This window comes from Pogonomyrmex barbatus, unplaced genomic scaffold (assembly GCF_055798465.1).
Source record: "Pogonomyrmex barbatus isolate J1 unplaced genomic scaffold, ASM5579846v1 scaffold1, whole genome shotgun sequence".
NCBI classification, from domain to species: Eukaryota; Metazoa; Arthropoda; class Insecta; order Hymenoptera; family Formicidae; genus Pogonomyrmex; species Pogonomyrmex barbatus.
The window spans coordinates 8,376,576-8,393,538 of NW_028297098.1; the positions used below are offsets into that span (position 1 = coordinate 8,376,576).

At 30.6% G+C, this 16,963-nt stretch overlaps 1 non-coding gene and 1 pseudogene across 1 annotated transcript; one reads left to right on the forward strand and one right to left on the reverse strand.

The window, feature by feature from the left end:
• Positions 1-12,516: 12,516 nt before the first annotated feature.
• LOC148938006 (uncharacterized) lies at positions 12,517-15,475 on the reverse strand (annotated as a pseudogene).
• Positions 14,027-14,098, forward strand: TRNAT-AGU (transfer RNA threonine (anticodon AGU)). The gene has a single exon. It is a non-coding gene; the product is annotated as a tRNA-Thr (tRNA).
• Positions 15,476-16,963: the final 1,488 nt, after the last annotated feature.

Consider the following 16,963-nt stretch of genomic DNA (forward strand, 5'->3'; position numbering starts at 1 on the left):
TAAATTAATTGTTACACAAAATTAAACGAGATTATAAAAATACTTTATTTTATTCTCAAAATACTTTATTTTATCTCGGAAATCAATTTTATTACGTGAGTGTATTTGCAGGACATCACCAGAGATGCCAGAATAACATTGCGGAGTATTATTTTATTATTGTTTTACTGGAATACAGTTAAAAAATCTCATCACGTGGTGCCTTTTATTCTATCTTGTGTGCCTTGGTTTTTAGTTACGAGAAATGGAATTTCATCGCATCCATCTATTGACGATGCCGCATACTACTCGCGAGTGAGCGATTCTTTTCGAACTCATTACGAATAAAACAAGGACTTCCAAAGAAGGAAGATGTAATTTCTATTTAACTCCACAGAAGTCAAAATGTATACTTTTAGAATACATAGATAGAATCCTTTTTGAATTACTAGGAAAAAATTTTTTTAGTTCATAACGATCATATGTGGTGTTTGAGATGTCATTTATGTAAATGTAAATAATGAATAATCTCAGATAGCACAAAGGTTGAAGGGAAAGAAGTTTATAAAGAATCAGAATCAATTTTTCTTTAGGTATTCTTCAATTCATTATAATGAATACTTCGCAACTACTCTGAATATTCTGAAAATTCATGAAGAAATATAAAAGTTTTATTTGTTATAATTATTTCTTGACTATATTCAACAGATTCTATTGCGAAATATTGACTGATATGTTAATGTTATAGTGATAGTTAAAATAGTGTTAATATAATGTTATGTTGAATATAGTCAAGAAATAATTATAATATAATATAATATAATAATAAATTATAACAAACCATTAAATAGAAATAACTTTTATTTAATTTATTATTGTTCATAGTTATTTCTATTTAATGGCATTAATGATATTAATTTATATAATATTAATACAAATAAAAAATAAAATAATAAAATAGAATAAGAAGTAAAAGAGAAATAGGAGTTAATAATAAATAATAGCTAACTTCTCATAATATTATTAAATAGTATTAATATATTTATATGATAATATGTAAATATGTATGTTGCCTTATTAAAAGGGATATAATTCGACTTTAACTTTGAGTTGCTATATCGTAAATCCATTAAAAATAACGTAGTTCACGATATAAGCGAATTAGGAGATTTTAATCGACATCAAAAATTTGATTATCAAGTTGTTGTAGAACTGCTACGTTGTAAATTCACTAAAAGTGGCACGTGGTTGGTGATATATTCATTTATTTATGAATTTATTTATGAATTTATATAAAGGAGATTCTTACGAGTGAATTCCGACAAAAACGTTCACACACATGCAAACATACATAAATACATTTATGTATACATATATACATACACTCATACATAGGTCAAACAGTAGGCCACCCAAGGTCAAACTGATAAGATCAGTAATTAGATCTTTTGAAACCCTACAACTTTTATCTTTGATAGAAACACTTTTTCTTAAAATGCTTAGTTTTCGAGATATTCCGCCGTCCTGGTACTTTTTATACATCCTGTATAATAATAATATGTAATGCTACAATATCTAATATAATATAATATAATATAATAAATAAAACGAATACTAATAAATTAGGTTGTGTTCCATTTGGCACACTTATATATGACTATAAACATCAATTTATTTTTATTACTTATTTTATACTAAGGAAAGACAGAATAACGCTTACAACGCGTGAGCATCCAAAACGAATGCATTTCTTAAAACAAAATACAAGTCGGAGGTCTATAATTCGAGAGATCAAAAAGATAAAACATTGAGTCACGTATGGTCAAAGAAAGAAAGGTGAAAATTATCAAGAGTATAAATTATGTCTAAAAATCATAATATAAAATTAGTAAGTGTAAAAAGAAAATAATGTGCTTTAAAACATGTGTTTATTTGTGTACTAACAAAATTATCTTTTAAAAAATAACGCCAAGTTCACGCGCCCCTTTTCTAATTTATGTAAAAGAAAGAATTTTATACAAAAATTTCCATCTACAAAAGTTTTTTTAATAATAAATTTTATATTGATAACACAAAAGATGTGATATGAAGAACTGACGCCAACTTCTAATTTAATAAAAATAAAATTCTGATTTAATTTAATAAAATAAAAAGAACTTTACATTAAAATACATTTTATTTTGTAGTTCATTTTTATTTGAAAAGTCGTTTTATTATTTCTACAAAAAACATGATATTAAAAATTGGCACAAACTTTTAATTATATAAAGTAAAAAAGAAACTTTGCAAAGGTGAAAAAAGATGTTATTAATTCAAAATTAATGTCAATTTGTAGTTGCCAAAAAAATTTTATTAAATTATTGTACTTGTGTTTATATAAAAATAAAACACGTACGTAATAAAATACATACTTACTGTATTATATTGCACTTTTATCTTTTCATATTAATAATATATATATTATTTTTTAAAATATTTGTAAATAAATTTTTTATATAATTTTTATTTATATAATTTTCTTTAACATTATGTAAATATAATATTAAAAAAAATTTATTAATATTAAAACATATGCGTTTATACTGGATAACATTCTAATAAAATAAACTCTTAAGTTTCTTGCATTATTTATGTAAAAAATGTGTCATTAATTAATAATTAATTATATATTTCACTAATTTTATTTAGTTAATATTAAAAAAGAAATGTTTTAAAAATAAAAAATCTTAAAATATATTAAATTTTAATTCAAACTGTTTTCTATTTGTTTGTCACATAATTTAGTGTTATTATTAAAAGTAGTTTTAATGCGACTCGGGCGCGCCAAGTTTTTGTACGTCGTTTTTTTTTCTTACACATCAGATTTTCTTTTATATTTTATTTTTATATAAACACACGTACAATAATTCAATAAAATGTTTTTGGCAACTACAAATTGACATTAATTTTGGATTGATAACATCTTTTTTCATCTTTGCAAAGTTTTTTTTCTATTTTATATAATTAAAAGTTTGTGCCAATTTTTAATATCATGTTTTTTGTAGAAATAATAAAACGACTTTTCAAATAAAAATGAACTACAAAATAAAATGTATTTCAATGTAAAGTTCTTTTTATTTTATTAAATTAGAAGTTGGCGCCAGTTTTTTATATCACATCTTTTAGTTGTCAATATGAAATTTATTATTAAAAAGATTTTTGTAGATAGAATTTTTGTATAAAATTCTTTCTTTTACATAAATAAGAAAAGGAGCGCATGAACTTGGGGTTATCTTTTACCTTTTTTAAAAGGTAATTTTGTTAGGATATCATTTTTTTTAGTAACTAATAGTAACTAATAATCTATTATTTAACATATTTGAAACATTTTTATATCTTATATATACTAGAAGGAACATACAATTATTAATTATTTTTTAATAATCTTTTGTAAAAAAAAATATATATATATATATATATATGTATACATTTTTTGCTCCTCTAGGCAATTTTTTCTTGTTAATTTGCGCATCATCAATGTCTATCCATCCATTAAAAGTTTTATCTCTACATATACTTGTATAATGACCATCTTCAATAGATGATTTATGATGAAAAATGGCATTCCAAAATGGCATCATTACTTTATAAAATTATCCCTCTATTGATATTATAGTTGTTGGTACTGCACGCAAATTAAATTAATCTATTTTTATTAATTTACCATTTTGTTCTGAAAATAATTATAAATATTTCGTGTCAATGTTAATTTATTTTTAAATATTGTATCTTTTCCTGTACAATTTTTACATAAGAGTGATACTATCCCGAAAAAATAATATTTAATAAATCATTAAGAGCGTAATTGTTTTTCTTTAAATTAGTAATGGGAATTGAAATAAGAACATTATTATTAATAATAACAATTGTATTATCACAAGTTTTGCACCGTATAGTGAAACGTATTTGATGTTTAAGTAGTTTTTTATATAATCATATTTTTCACAGATAGCTATGAGAAATTGAGCATCTTGTTTTATACAGCTGAAAAAATTACTTCTTGTCGTACTGTAAATGTATTAAAATCAGATATTCATATCGATTCATTAATATATCTAAAACATTTAATTTATCACACTCAAAAATTTGTTTTCTAATAACATTTAAATGCAAAATACATTGCAAAACTGCATTTGCGTAAGATGAAACTTTATCTTTATTTTGGAATCCATGTATTACCGAAACAGTATTTTTTTGAACTGTTTCATGTAATTCTTGAACAGAAGAAATAATTTTTGATCCATAAAGTATCTTTTATTTTAGTATATTTTTGTTTTGAAATAATAATCAATTTCGCTTCTGATTTATACATTTGTTTTAATCGATTATATTCAATAATTGCATCTTCACTAGCTTTTATAGAGATGAGGGATCGTAATTAATTAAATACAAATCTTCTCTAGATGTTACTCGTGACAAAGCAAATAAATTTGTTCTGTATTAAATACAGAATTACCAATGTTCATAATAGCATTTTGTAAACTTAATCCTTGGCTTTTATAAATAGTGATTTCATAACTTAATGATAATGGAAATTGTTTTCTGATAGGTTCTATCCTATAAATTTTAATTTAACTTAATTAACTTAATTTATAATAAATCAATTTATAAAATAATAAACTACTAAAAATATTTTTTTTTATTGCACTTTTCTAAATTCTAAAAAAAATTATTAAAGAAAATTTAATACCTAATACTCAAATTATTACACATATAACTAATGGTAAAATAATTTTTCAACATAAATATATCAATTCATCATATCGCATTCGGGGTAATAACCCTTGTATAAAAATAATTAAACTTATTATAAAACCAATAAAAACAAATATAGAAATATCTTCTAAATTAGTAAATATTAATGAATATAAATACCTAAAAAAAAATAATTATCTCATACTCTGCTATAAAAATTAATGCAAAGCTCCCCCTAAAATACTCAATATTAAATCCAGACACCAGTTCCGATTCACTTTCAATAAAATTTATTGGTCTTTGATTTATCTCAGCTAAAATTCTCAAAAAAAACACTAAAAGTATAGAAAGAAATATAGAAAACAAAAATCAATCACCTATACCTTGTCAAATATTAAAATCTTTTAAAGAATACCTCTCAATTAAGATTAATATAATCAAAATAATTATAATCAATTTAACTTTATATGATAATGTTTGAGCAACAACTTGTATTGACCCCATTATTGAATATAAAGAATTAGAAGATCATCCAATTATTATATAAATATATCTTATTAATCTTAAAATAATAAATATTAATAATACTGAATAATTTATATAATAAAAATTGGTAATAAATGGTCTTAAAATTCATATAACAATTATTAAAAAAAAATTAAAACCGGACATCTATAATAAATTAAATAGTTTGATTTATTAAGAAAATACCTCTTTTCTAAATAACTTAATAGCATCACTAAATGGCTGTAAAATTCCTCCAACTCCAACTTTATTAGGTTCTTTACGTAATTATATATCCTAAAATTTTTCGTTCCAATAATATTAGAAAAGCCCAACTAAAATATTTACTAACATAATTAATATGCCAATAACATTCAAAAATATATATCAATAAATTCTTTCTATAATTATTACTTATATAAAATAATATTTATATTTATTTAAATTCTAAATTTAAAGCATTAAATCTGCCAAAGTAATTATAAACTATCTAAATAATTTTTTTATTATTTTAATTAAATTATTTAAAAAATAAAGTCCTTTTATACAATTATAATTAAATTTTTTATAGATAGAAACCGATCTAGCTCACGTCGATCTAACTCAAATCATGTAAGATTTTAAAAGTCGAACAGACTTAAATATAAACTTCTGCATTTAATTTTTATCTTAATTCAACATCGAGATCGCAAACACTTTTATTAATATGAACTCTCCAAAAATATTACGCTATTATGTTACGCTGTCCCTGAGGTAATTAATTCTACTATAATAAAAAAACCATTCTACATAAATCTATAAATTAATATCATTTTTATTTATATAGTTTACTTAATATAATAATCCTCTCAACTAAATTAAAATCTTTATTTTATCTCAAAACCTCAAATAAAAATTCTAATAAAATTCTACAGGGTCTTCTCGTCCCATAAATTCATCTAAACTTTTTAATTTAGTCACAAAATTCTAATCATCAATTTGAGACAGTAAAGATTTCATTGATTCATTCATTCCAGCTTCCAATTAAAAAATTACTGATTATGCCTTTGCATAGTCAATTTACTGCAGCCATTTAAAATAAAAATTCATAGGACAGAGCTGACCTTATATTATAATCAAAAGATCATGTTTTTATTAAACATGTGAATCTATTAAATTTGTCGAGTTATTTAAATTAATTTACCAAATAATTCTCACTTTATTATTTTAATAATAATGTTTTTTTTATATCAACACTACTAATAAATCTATACTTATATTAACATTTTATTATTACTTCAATAATTATAATAATTTCTTCCTTAACTAATTAAAGTACATTATTCAAATATTATAAATCTTACTATATCAATAAATTATTACATTTTTATTAAAAAATCTTATAAATATTTCAAATCTTATAAATATTTTTCAGCATATATTTTAATAACAACAATTTTAATTAAATTTATAGTTCATCCCATAAATTATAAATCCAGTCATACGTTATCTACTAGTATATTTAAATAAAATAATTCACTAAATAGACAATTTATTAAAATTATAACAATTTAATAAAATAAATTAATTAAAATCTATTCTATTCCACTATACAATTAATATTTATCATCCCACACATTCATACAGCCAAATAAAAATTAAATTTATTCAAAAAGAACTAGATATCTCTAAAATTGACTAAAATCTTTTCTCTAAAAAATTATTAATAATAATTATTTTACATTAACTATCATATTCTTCCTAGCTCTTCTAAATTCGAGAATATTTTTATAAATAATAAAAACATAATTTATTAATCCCTGATACAAAAGGTAAAATAAATAAAATTATCTTCCTTATATTAAATCTTTTTTATTTACATTACTTAACTTTATAATTATAAAAAAATTATTTCTTCATTTATTACTATAACTAATCTCCAAACAAATATAATTTTATTTAATAAATAATTACATTATCCTCAAAATAATTAATTTTTAAATTTAGAATTAAAACTAATTTTATCTTCTTAAATTCAATAGTAATATCCCAATAAATCCCTTTAATGAAATTTTATCTAAATACATTTTCCAATATATTTACTATGTTACGACTTCTCTCATTCATGAATTAATGAGAATGACGGGCAATTTGTACACATTATAAATCTATTATCAATTAATAATCATACCAAATTTACAATTAAATTCTCTTTCAACTAATTATTAAAAACTAATATTCGAAATTTACTATAATTTACTAAACTGTAACTCATTTTAAACCTTGTCCAAACTACATTTTGATTTGAATTCAAATTAAATACTAAAAATTTTTTAATTATTAATTTAATAATATAATTTTAAAACAACAATATATAAATTTTATAAACAGGTTCATCCTATCGTGGATTATCACGATATTATTATTTACACAAGTTCCTCTAATTAACTGTTACGTCCGTGGTTCTGGAGGAAAGATAATACCTTTCGTCAGGAAGAGGAGAACTCGGGTCGACGCACGGAACCTTTTCTGTTCTCACGGAACGACGTCGTGAGGTCGATCCGCGAATCGAACGCGCGTTAAGGGGGACAGGAATCGGGTCAGCATCGGTGACGTTATTACTCTTGCCTGCCTTGAATCTCTTTTACCAGGGATGGATCCCTCATGCGATTCTCAGAGAGTCGTGAATGGTTTGGGGTCAAGTTTTAGGGTAAAGAAATTGAGACGGAATTCGAGTTAACTGATTTAATAATAATAAAAAAAATGAATTACAATGTTATTCGGAAATTTCTCTGTGTACATTGAAGGGTTGAAATACTGGTTACAAAAAAGAAAAAAAAAGTTTTTATACATAAATTTTGAATAATAATAAATAATAACAAACAAAGAAAATCTGGATTTTATATACCCAATTGTTATATATCCAATTGGGGTAAAAAATTGGTGATCGCGAGCATGTCGATGGGATCGAGTTGCAGGTGTGGCGGGGGATCAGGTGAGCCTTGCGGAAAGCCTTGACTGGGACGAGGTAGGGGAGAGGATCACGGGAAATATACATGGGGATGGTATCGGTAATTTAGTGTTTTGAGATCTGATCCCAAAACTGGCTGTCGGGTTTGAATCTTCTTTTAATGAAGAAGGTGCCAGGAGGTGGATGGGTGGGAGAGCGGGGAAATTGGCGGACGAGATTGAAGAACTTCTCCACGTCGAAGTTCTCTGGAGTACATTGTCTTTCAAAATCTGCCGCGAAGCGGAGGGCGGTGGCGTACTGTTGCAAGGTGATGTTAGCTAGTTTCGGTTCTACGCCTATCAACTGCTCCGCAAGTTCTTCGGCGTGGCCGGTTTTGCGACGAATCCGCTTATTATAGACTTCTCCCGACGGTGTCGCAATGCCCGTTTCGTTCGTCTATTCGGGATGGCGTTCGTTTGGTTCATTATGTAAAAGAGAGTCAGATGAAAGAGAATGTGAGGCGAGAGTGGTAAAAAAGGAAATTGAGGAATCGTGATAAGGCAGCTTCACCGAATCAATCGGCGGCTTGCCAGGTTGGAATGTTGTGGAATCGGGGGAGGCAGCTTCACCGAGTTAATCGGCGGCTTGCCAAGTCGGAGTGTGAAGAAATCGGGGAAGGCAGCTTCACCGAGTTAATCGGCGGCTTGCCAATTTGGAATGTTGGAGTGTTTTAATGAAATAAATATGTAGAGGTCGCGAACCAAACAGCCAGTCTACCGCGGGAAAAAGTGATAAAGATGAACTTACTTTTATTGTAGCGGCCGCTGGTGATGGACGAGAAGTGTAAAGGCTAGGCTGGATCGAATCACACGAAAAATGTAAGAATCGCGCACAGATTCTAACTGATAAAGAGATTTTTCGACAACTTCGGATGGTCCCGTCCGTGAAGGCGTGGAGCGATGAGAAGCGGGAAGAAAGTGATCCGCTCCAAGTCGCGGTTTTTAAAGGGTTTCCGAAGGGGTGGGAATATCTGAGGATGTGATGGATTTCCACGTTGGCTTGTCGAATGATAGTTTAGAAAAATTGTGAGTATAGAGGAAGGAGGGGAGCGGTGTTCTGTGAATTGTGGTTGTTTTTATATTTCCAGATTTCCTAACGAATGATGGAATTAGTAAAAATTTTCCCGCCATTCCACACCCTCAATCATTCATTGGTGTGGCCGCCAACGGCCGCTAATCGTTTCTTCTTGATTGGCGTTTCCCTTAGTTTCCCCACCAATTTAGGGAGTATCACCCTCGAACGATCCGACGCGTTTCTTATCCGTTAGGAATTTGCTTTTGTTAATATTAATTTTTTATTGGTAGGTCATAAACTTGTCGGTGCTGACAAAGCTGTTTATCCCAAGAATTTTTTTTGATAGTGAGACATATCTCGAGAGGAATTTTTGTTTATTTATTTAGGGTTTCCTTAGATCGTTCAAAGCGCTTCGTTTACAGATTAGCAGCCATTGTTTTTTTTTGTTTTTCGAAAGAGAAGAATTCGTGAAGTCCCCCGGACGTAACATAACTATAACACCGTCAAATTTAATAATTTTAATGATTTCACATTTAATCACTAGTTCCTTAAAATCTTTATTTTGAATAATAGGGTATCTAATCCTAGTTTTTCAACAAATCTTTCATTAAATAAATCATATTTTCAATAAATTTTCAATAAATTTCTCATTAAATTAATTATTAATTATTTTACCAAATAAATTAAAATCAAAAATAAATTCATTCTACATTAAAATATAATATACTTTTTCTTTATTTAACAAAATTAATCTAATTTATTCAAAATAATAGTATAACCGCAATTGCTGGCATTACTTTTATTACCTTTACCAATAAAAATTACTAATATTAATTTCCTAATAATTTTTCAAATTAAATATAAACCTCCTATTCAAAATAATCATTATTTAAATAACATACATTATTTTAAATTCTCAATAAAAAAAACTTTATATATATTTTCATTATTAAAATAAATTTATTAAACATAAATTAAATCTTAACAAATTTTTTTCACTTTCATATAAATAATTTTTAGCATTTTTACATCTCTAAACTAAACTTAATATAAATAATATTTATTTTCAATTAAACCATTTACACTATTCCTCCTAATCCCTAAAAAGAAATACATTTAATAAATAAATTTTATAATAATTTTATAAATCTTTTTATTGTAAATAAAATATTTTATTTAAACTAAATTAATATTAAACATGTAACAAAATAATTTTCTATAATTTAAATTTTTAATATAAATAATATATTAAATTATAATTTATTTTTAGTTAAATTTTTTTTATAAATAATTAAAATAAATTTATTATACCTTATATATATATTTATGAAATATTTATATGTATATATAAATATTTTATATATTATGTAAAACTAATTGAAAAATTATTCATTTTTTTTATAAAATATTTTATTGAAAATTGAAAAAGCTTTAATGGAATAAAAATTAATATTTAAAATAAATTATAATGAAATCTTCTCAAAATCCAGCAAAATCCTCTCAAAATCAAGCAAAATTCTTTCAAAATCCTCTCAAAATCCTCTCAAAATCCTCTCAAAATCCTCTCAAAATCCTCTTAAAATCCTCTAAAAATCAAACAAAATCCCAAGATTTTGCCCTTTTTTATATATTCTATTTTTATATTGTTCATATTTTTTTTCAGCTTAATTATTTTCAAATACACTAATTTTTCTATCATTAAAACATAGTATATTACAATACATAATGTTTAATTTACTTTAATTCACATTTACATACTATTACTATATTTATATTATATTTCTATTTCTACACCTCAAGACTTGTCAAAAAAATATCTTATTATAATTTTAATAAAAATTCTTCTACTTAAAAATTAAAATTATTTCTACTAATTTAACAATTTTAATATATATACAATTATTGTACACAAAACTTTTATTTATTTTGCTCATCAATTCTATATTTAATGTTAATCCTAAAATAAAAAAAGTTTTTTTTAAATTAAATTTATCTTCTCTCAATTTTTATATTGCCCATAAACACTTCCTTAAATCTTCTAAATAAATTATATAAATTTATTAAAAATTTATTAAAATTTATTAAAAAAAACTTTATATAAATAAAATAGGTAAGCTAAATTTTAAGCTTTTAGACTCATACTCTAACTATAGATATTATATATCTCCTATTTATTTCAACTTATAATCAACAATTTCTAATTTTTAATAAAATGCCTGATTAAAAGGTTTATTTTGATAGAATAAATAATGCAATTTTTATATTGCTTTCATTATTAATTTTAATATATTTAATTTCTATCTTTTATATATTTACATAACTAATTTAATATTAACTATTTAATTAATTAAACTTAATTTATCTATTTTATTTGTCAAAAAATTATCCTTTCTATATTTAATAGAATTAAACTATTTCAAAAAATTTCAAAAATTTATATTTATTATTTCATTTTTTATTAATACATTCTTACCTAATTACCATATTATATTAAATATCCTACTTATTTTATATTTTAATCATTATAACCTTTAAAATCTTAAATTATTTTATTATTATTTTTCTAATATATTTATCTTTTATTAGATTATTCCTTAATGATCTATTCATTATCTGATTTATTATATATTATATATTATATATATATATATTATATATTTCTATATATATATATATATATAAATTACTAATTTTCTCTTTATTATTATAATAAATTTTTCAATAAATAATAAAAAAATTTTTTTCTATTTCATTATTCAATTTTTATTATCATTATCATTTTTATAATATTTCTGTTAATCTAATATTTATGTCCTTATTATTAAAATTAGGGATACCCCCTTTTCACCTTTGAATCTATTAGTAGTAATTTTATTTCTTGCCCTTTACGGAGTACAAGAGAACCCCCGTTTCTCTTACAAACTTCTCATACACGCCATACATAAACTCCGCACGCTACTCCGCTCGCCTCCGCCGCACGTCGCCGCCGCACGCCACCGCCGCTCGTCACACTCGCACACCCCTCGCCACTCCACGCCTTCCCATTCTTTTCACTATTCTTCTCCTCTGCATACTCGCTTTCCTTCACTCTCACTCTCTTCCTCTCACTCACCTCTCCCTCTCATTCCTCTCTCTCTCTCTCTCTCTCTCTCTCTCTCTCTCTCTCTCTCTCTCTCTCTCTCTCTCTCTCTCTCTCTCTCTCTCATACTTGCCTTCCGTCCGTCCGTCTTCAGTCTCCCCTTCCCTCTCCTCTCCCTCCTCCCCCCTCCTTATCTGCAATCTTTTCATCCAAGCCTCCCCCCTTCCATCCTCCTCTAAAATTTCTAAAATCTTTTCCCTACCTTCCTCCCTCTCCTCCCTTATACACATCTCCACCACGTGTTCCCATGTCTCCTCTGCCCAGCTACAAATCCTACATCTCCTATTTTCCTCTTTTTCTCAATATCTCACTCCCTAGCCTGAACCTCGCTACCCTCATCATTCTTTTCTCCTTTCCCTTCTCCCTTAGGTATCTCGGTACCCCCAACACTTTTATCTCCTTATACCATACATTCCATCTCGAGCTCTATACCTTCTCAAATCTCTCCTGCTGCTGCACCTCCATGTCTCTCCTCTCTATCTCTTCTCTCCACTCCATGCCTCTCTTCCTTTGTCTTCTTACCCACTCCACCGACACCCCTCTCTCTCTATAAAAATCCCTTCTCTGTCTTTCCCATTTCGACTCCTCTTCCTCCCTTTTACCCTTTATTTCCTCCCAACATTTTCTCGCTCATTCGCTTCCTCCTCCTTCCTCCAACTTCCCCTCATCGCTCTCCTTCCTAATCTTGTCCTCATCTTCTCTCTTTTCACTTCCTCTCTCACCATGTAGAGCCTGGTGTTCTCCCGTCCATCCTCACATACATACACTACCTCTTTTACTTCCTCTATCTCTTCTCCTTTCCATCTCCAACTCATCTTCCTCCCCCCTCCCCTCTTCCCAAACTTCACTATCTTCGTTTTCTTTGTGTTAAGCACTAACCCTTTCCCATTTAAGTATCTCTCTAACCTTCTCATCAGTCATCTCATTCCTTCCTCATCTTCTGCTAACATCACCAAGTCATCCGCATCCCCAACACCTTCAGTTCCCCCCCAACCTTACTTCCCCTATCCCATCTTTTCCCAAACTCTCCTCTATGTCCACTATCATTAGGTTAAAAAGCATCGGGCTCAATGGACACCCCTGTCTGACCCCCTTCTCCGTCCAGAACCTCTTTCCACTTGTTCCCCCTACTCTCACTACGCTCCTCGTTTCCTCATAAATTTCCATAATCCTCTCTCAGCCTTCTACTCACCCCTCTTTCCTCTAAACTCCTTCCCAGGAGTTAGAGTAAACTACCCCCCTGTCCGCTAAGTCAAATGTCGCCTTCAGGTCAATAAACATTGCTATTAAACTCTTATTTCTTCCTATCTCTCTCTCCACCACATAGTTTAGCGCATATATATATTATCTACCATACTATCTACCCCCTTCCCTTTCTAAACCCCGCCTGCCCGTCTGGTATCATCCTCCCTTCTTCTATTTTCTTCTTTAATTTTTCCACCAGCACTATCACATATATCTTATACGCAGATGGCATCAACGTCACCCCTCTATAGTCCTCCACCTTCCTCGCCCCCCTCTTCTTCGCGATCGGCACTATTATCCTCGCCTTCCATCTCTCTGGGAAACCCTCCCTCCTCCACATTCTTTTACATATTTCTCCTTGTCCTGAATTGTATTGTTGACTTGTTGTTCTAAACACGTTATTGCGATAAATATCATCACATGCCTCGGTAGTCGAAAGGATAAGATGCCTGCCCAGTAAGCAGGAGATCCAGGTTCGATTCCTGGCTGAGGTGATATTTTTTCGCAAAAATAATTACGAATTTTCACGACTGATTCGTGATCGGGCCCCGTCGTGACGCACACCCTCCCTTCTTATTCGGAGGCTCGAGCCATGCTTGATGCAATCTCTCCTGTCATGCTCCAGGAGGATTAGTTATATATTTGCCAATGGCGTTGGAGGGTGTCGCCGCTGCAGTCCGACCTGCATCCATCGAGAGAATAGGATCATCATCTCTCTGGAGTACCGGTCGTGGGGATTCGAGAAAATATACATATATATATACATATATATATATATATATATATATATATATATATATGTATATTGTAATATATGTATATGTGTGTATATCATTGTATTGTTGACTTGTTGTTCTAAACACGTTATTGCGATAAATATTATCACATGCCTCGGTAGTCGAAAGAATAAGATGCCTGCTCAGTAAGCAGGAGATCCAGGTTCGATTCCTGGCTAAGGTGATATTTTTTCGCAAAAATAATTACGAGTTTTCACGACTGGTTTCGTGGTCGGGCCCCGTCGTGACGCACACCCTCCCTTCTTATTTAGGTCATCCTTTCGCCTTTCTCCCTCTTCATAACCACACTTCATTTCTTATCCCATTCTCCCTTGTTGCTTTCCCTTTTTTCAGTCTTTTTATGACCCTACTTACTTCCTCCTCCTCCAGTTCCTCCTTTCCTTCTTCTCCTTCTCCCCTTACCTCCCTTCCCTCCTTTTTCCTTTCCTCCCCTCTTCTCCCCCTGACCTCTTGTCCCATCAGCATTTCCCTAAAATACCTGTCCCACTCTTCTATCCCTATTTCCCTATTCACCTCCACCCTGTAATCCTCCCCACTTCCCGTCCCTCTCTTCCATTCCTCTAATCTTCTTTCCACCTCCCTTTTCTTCTTTCTGCACTCCCCGTCCCATCATCCCCTCCTTCCTTCCTTCCACTTTCTTCTTTTTTCTACCCTCACCTCCTTCTTAATTCTTCTTTTCTCTTCCCTCATCTCCTTCTTAATTCTTCTTGTCAGCTCTTCCAATTCCTCGTTCACCCCTTCCTTCTCTATCTCTATCCCTTCTGTTCTTCTTTTAAATTCCTTCCTTGCCTCCTCCGACCATACCTCTCTCTCTATCCACTCCTCTTTTTCTTTTCTTCCCTCCCCCTCTCTCTCCCTAACTAAATCCACCGATTGGTGATCCGACTTCACCTCACTCCTTACCTCCATCCTCTCTACCTTTTCCCAGGTCTCCCTATCCCCTATCACATAATCGATGACTGTTCCTCCTCTCCCTCTAGTAAATGTTATCTCTCCTTCCTCATCTCCTTCTATCACTCCATTCATTATGTCCTCCTTCTTCCACCCATCTCACCAATTCTTCTCCTTGTTTATTTGTCACTCTCTCCCCTCCTCTCCCTCCCTCCTTTCCCCCGTCCGCGCATTGAAGTCCCCTCCCACTATCCACCCCGTCTCTCCTTTCCCTTCCTCCTCCATTCTTATCCTCTCCAAGACTTTCTTCATCCTCTCCCCCCTCATGTCCCCACCCTGCATCTCTCCTCTTTTCACTTTATTTCTTTTATCATCAAACCTTCTTCTTCCACCCCTCCTTTCTCTCCTTCCAACTCCCTTCTTATTCCCTTTCTATATACTTCCTTTCGCCCTCCCTTTCTTACCCTCTTTTTTCGCCCCTTGTACCGACCACCCAAACTCTCTTGGAACTCTCTCCTTCCAAAATTCTCATTCCTTTCCCTCCACGTCTCCATGTCTCTACCAACCCAATCACATCCCATTCCTGAATTCTTTCCCAAAACTCTTCATCCTTCCCCTTTACGTCCATTCCTGGCTGAGGTGGTATTTTTTCGCAAAATAATTGCGAGTTTTCACGACTGGTTCGTGGTCGGGCCCCGCCGTGACGCACACCCTCCCTTCTTATTCGGGGGCTCGAGCCATGCTTGATGCAATCTCTCCTGTCGTGCTCCAGGAGGATTATTTGTATATTTGCCAATGGCGTTGGAGGGTGTCGCCGCTGCAGTCCGACCTGCATCCATCGAGAGAGTAGGACCATCATCTCTCTGGAGTACCAAGTAGCTCTTAGTGGAGTAGTGAAGTAGATTCTACCGCTCCTACTTGCGAGATGGTGCACATAAGAAACGTCAGTCTCGACACGAAAGGGTGAAGTGCATTCGAGGGGATGGGACCATCATCTCTCTGGAGTACCGGTCGTGGGGATTCGGAAAAGAATACATGTATATATGTATATTGTAATATATATATATGTGTCATTGTATTGTTGACGTGTTATTCTAAACACGTTATTTGCGATAAATATCATCACATGCCTCGGTAGTCGAAAGGATAAGATGCCTGCCCGGTAAGCAGGAGATCCAGGTTCGATTCCTGGCTGAGGTGGTATTTTTTCGCAAAATAATTGCGAGTTTTCACGACTGGTTCGTGGTCGGGCCCCGCCGTGACGCACACCCTCCCTTCTTATTCATCCATCCCCGCTACGTTCCAAAAACCTATTTTTATCCCTTCTCCCTTCCTGCTCCTCTTTCTCTTTCCCTCATCTTCTCTTCCTCCCACTCCTTCCCATCCCTCTCTTCCTTCGCTCTCCTCTCTACCCACTACCTTTAATTTCCCGCCCTTTCCTTCTCTTCTTCCTTTTCCTTTCTCCCTTCCTCTCCCTTCCTCCCTCCACCCTTTCACCTGTCCCCTCCCATCCAATAATTTTTTTTTCTCCTCATCCCATCTCCATCATCTCCCCTTCTATATTCTCCCATACTCTCCTATTGTTCCTTCTCTCCCTTCTTGCCAGTTCCTCCAATCTCCACTGCATCGCTCTCTCCTTCCTCGTCCAATCATCCTCTATCCTCACCGTTT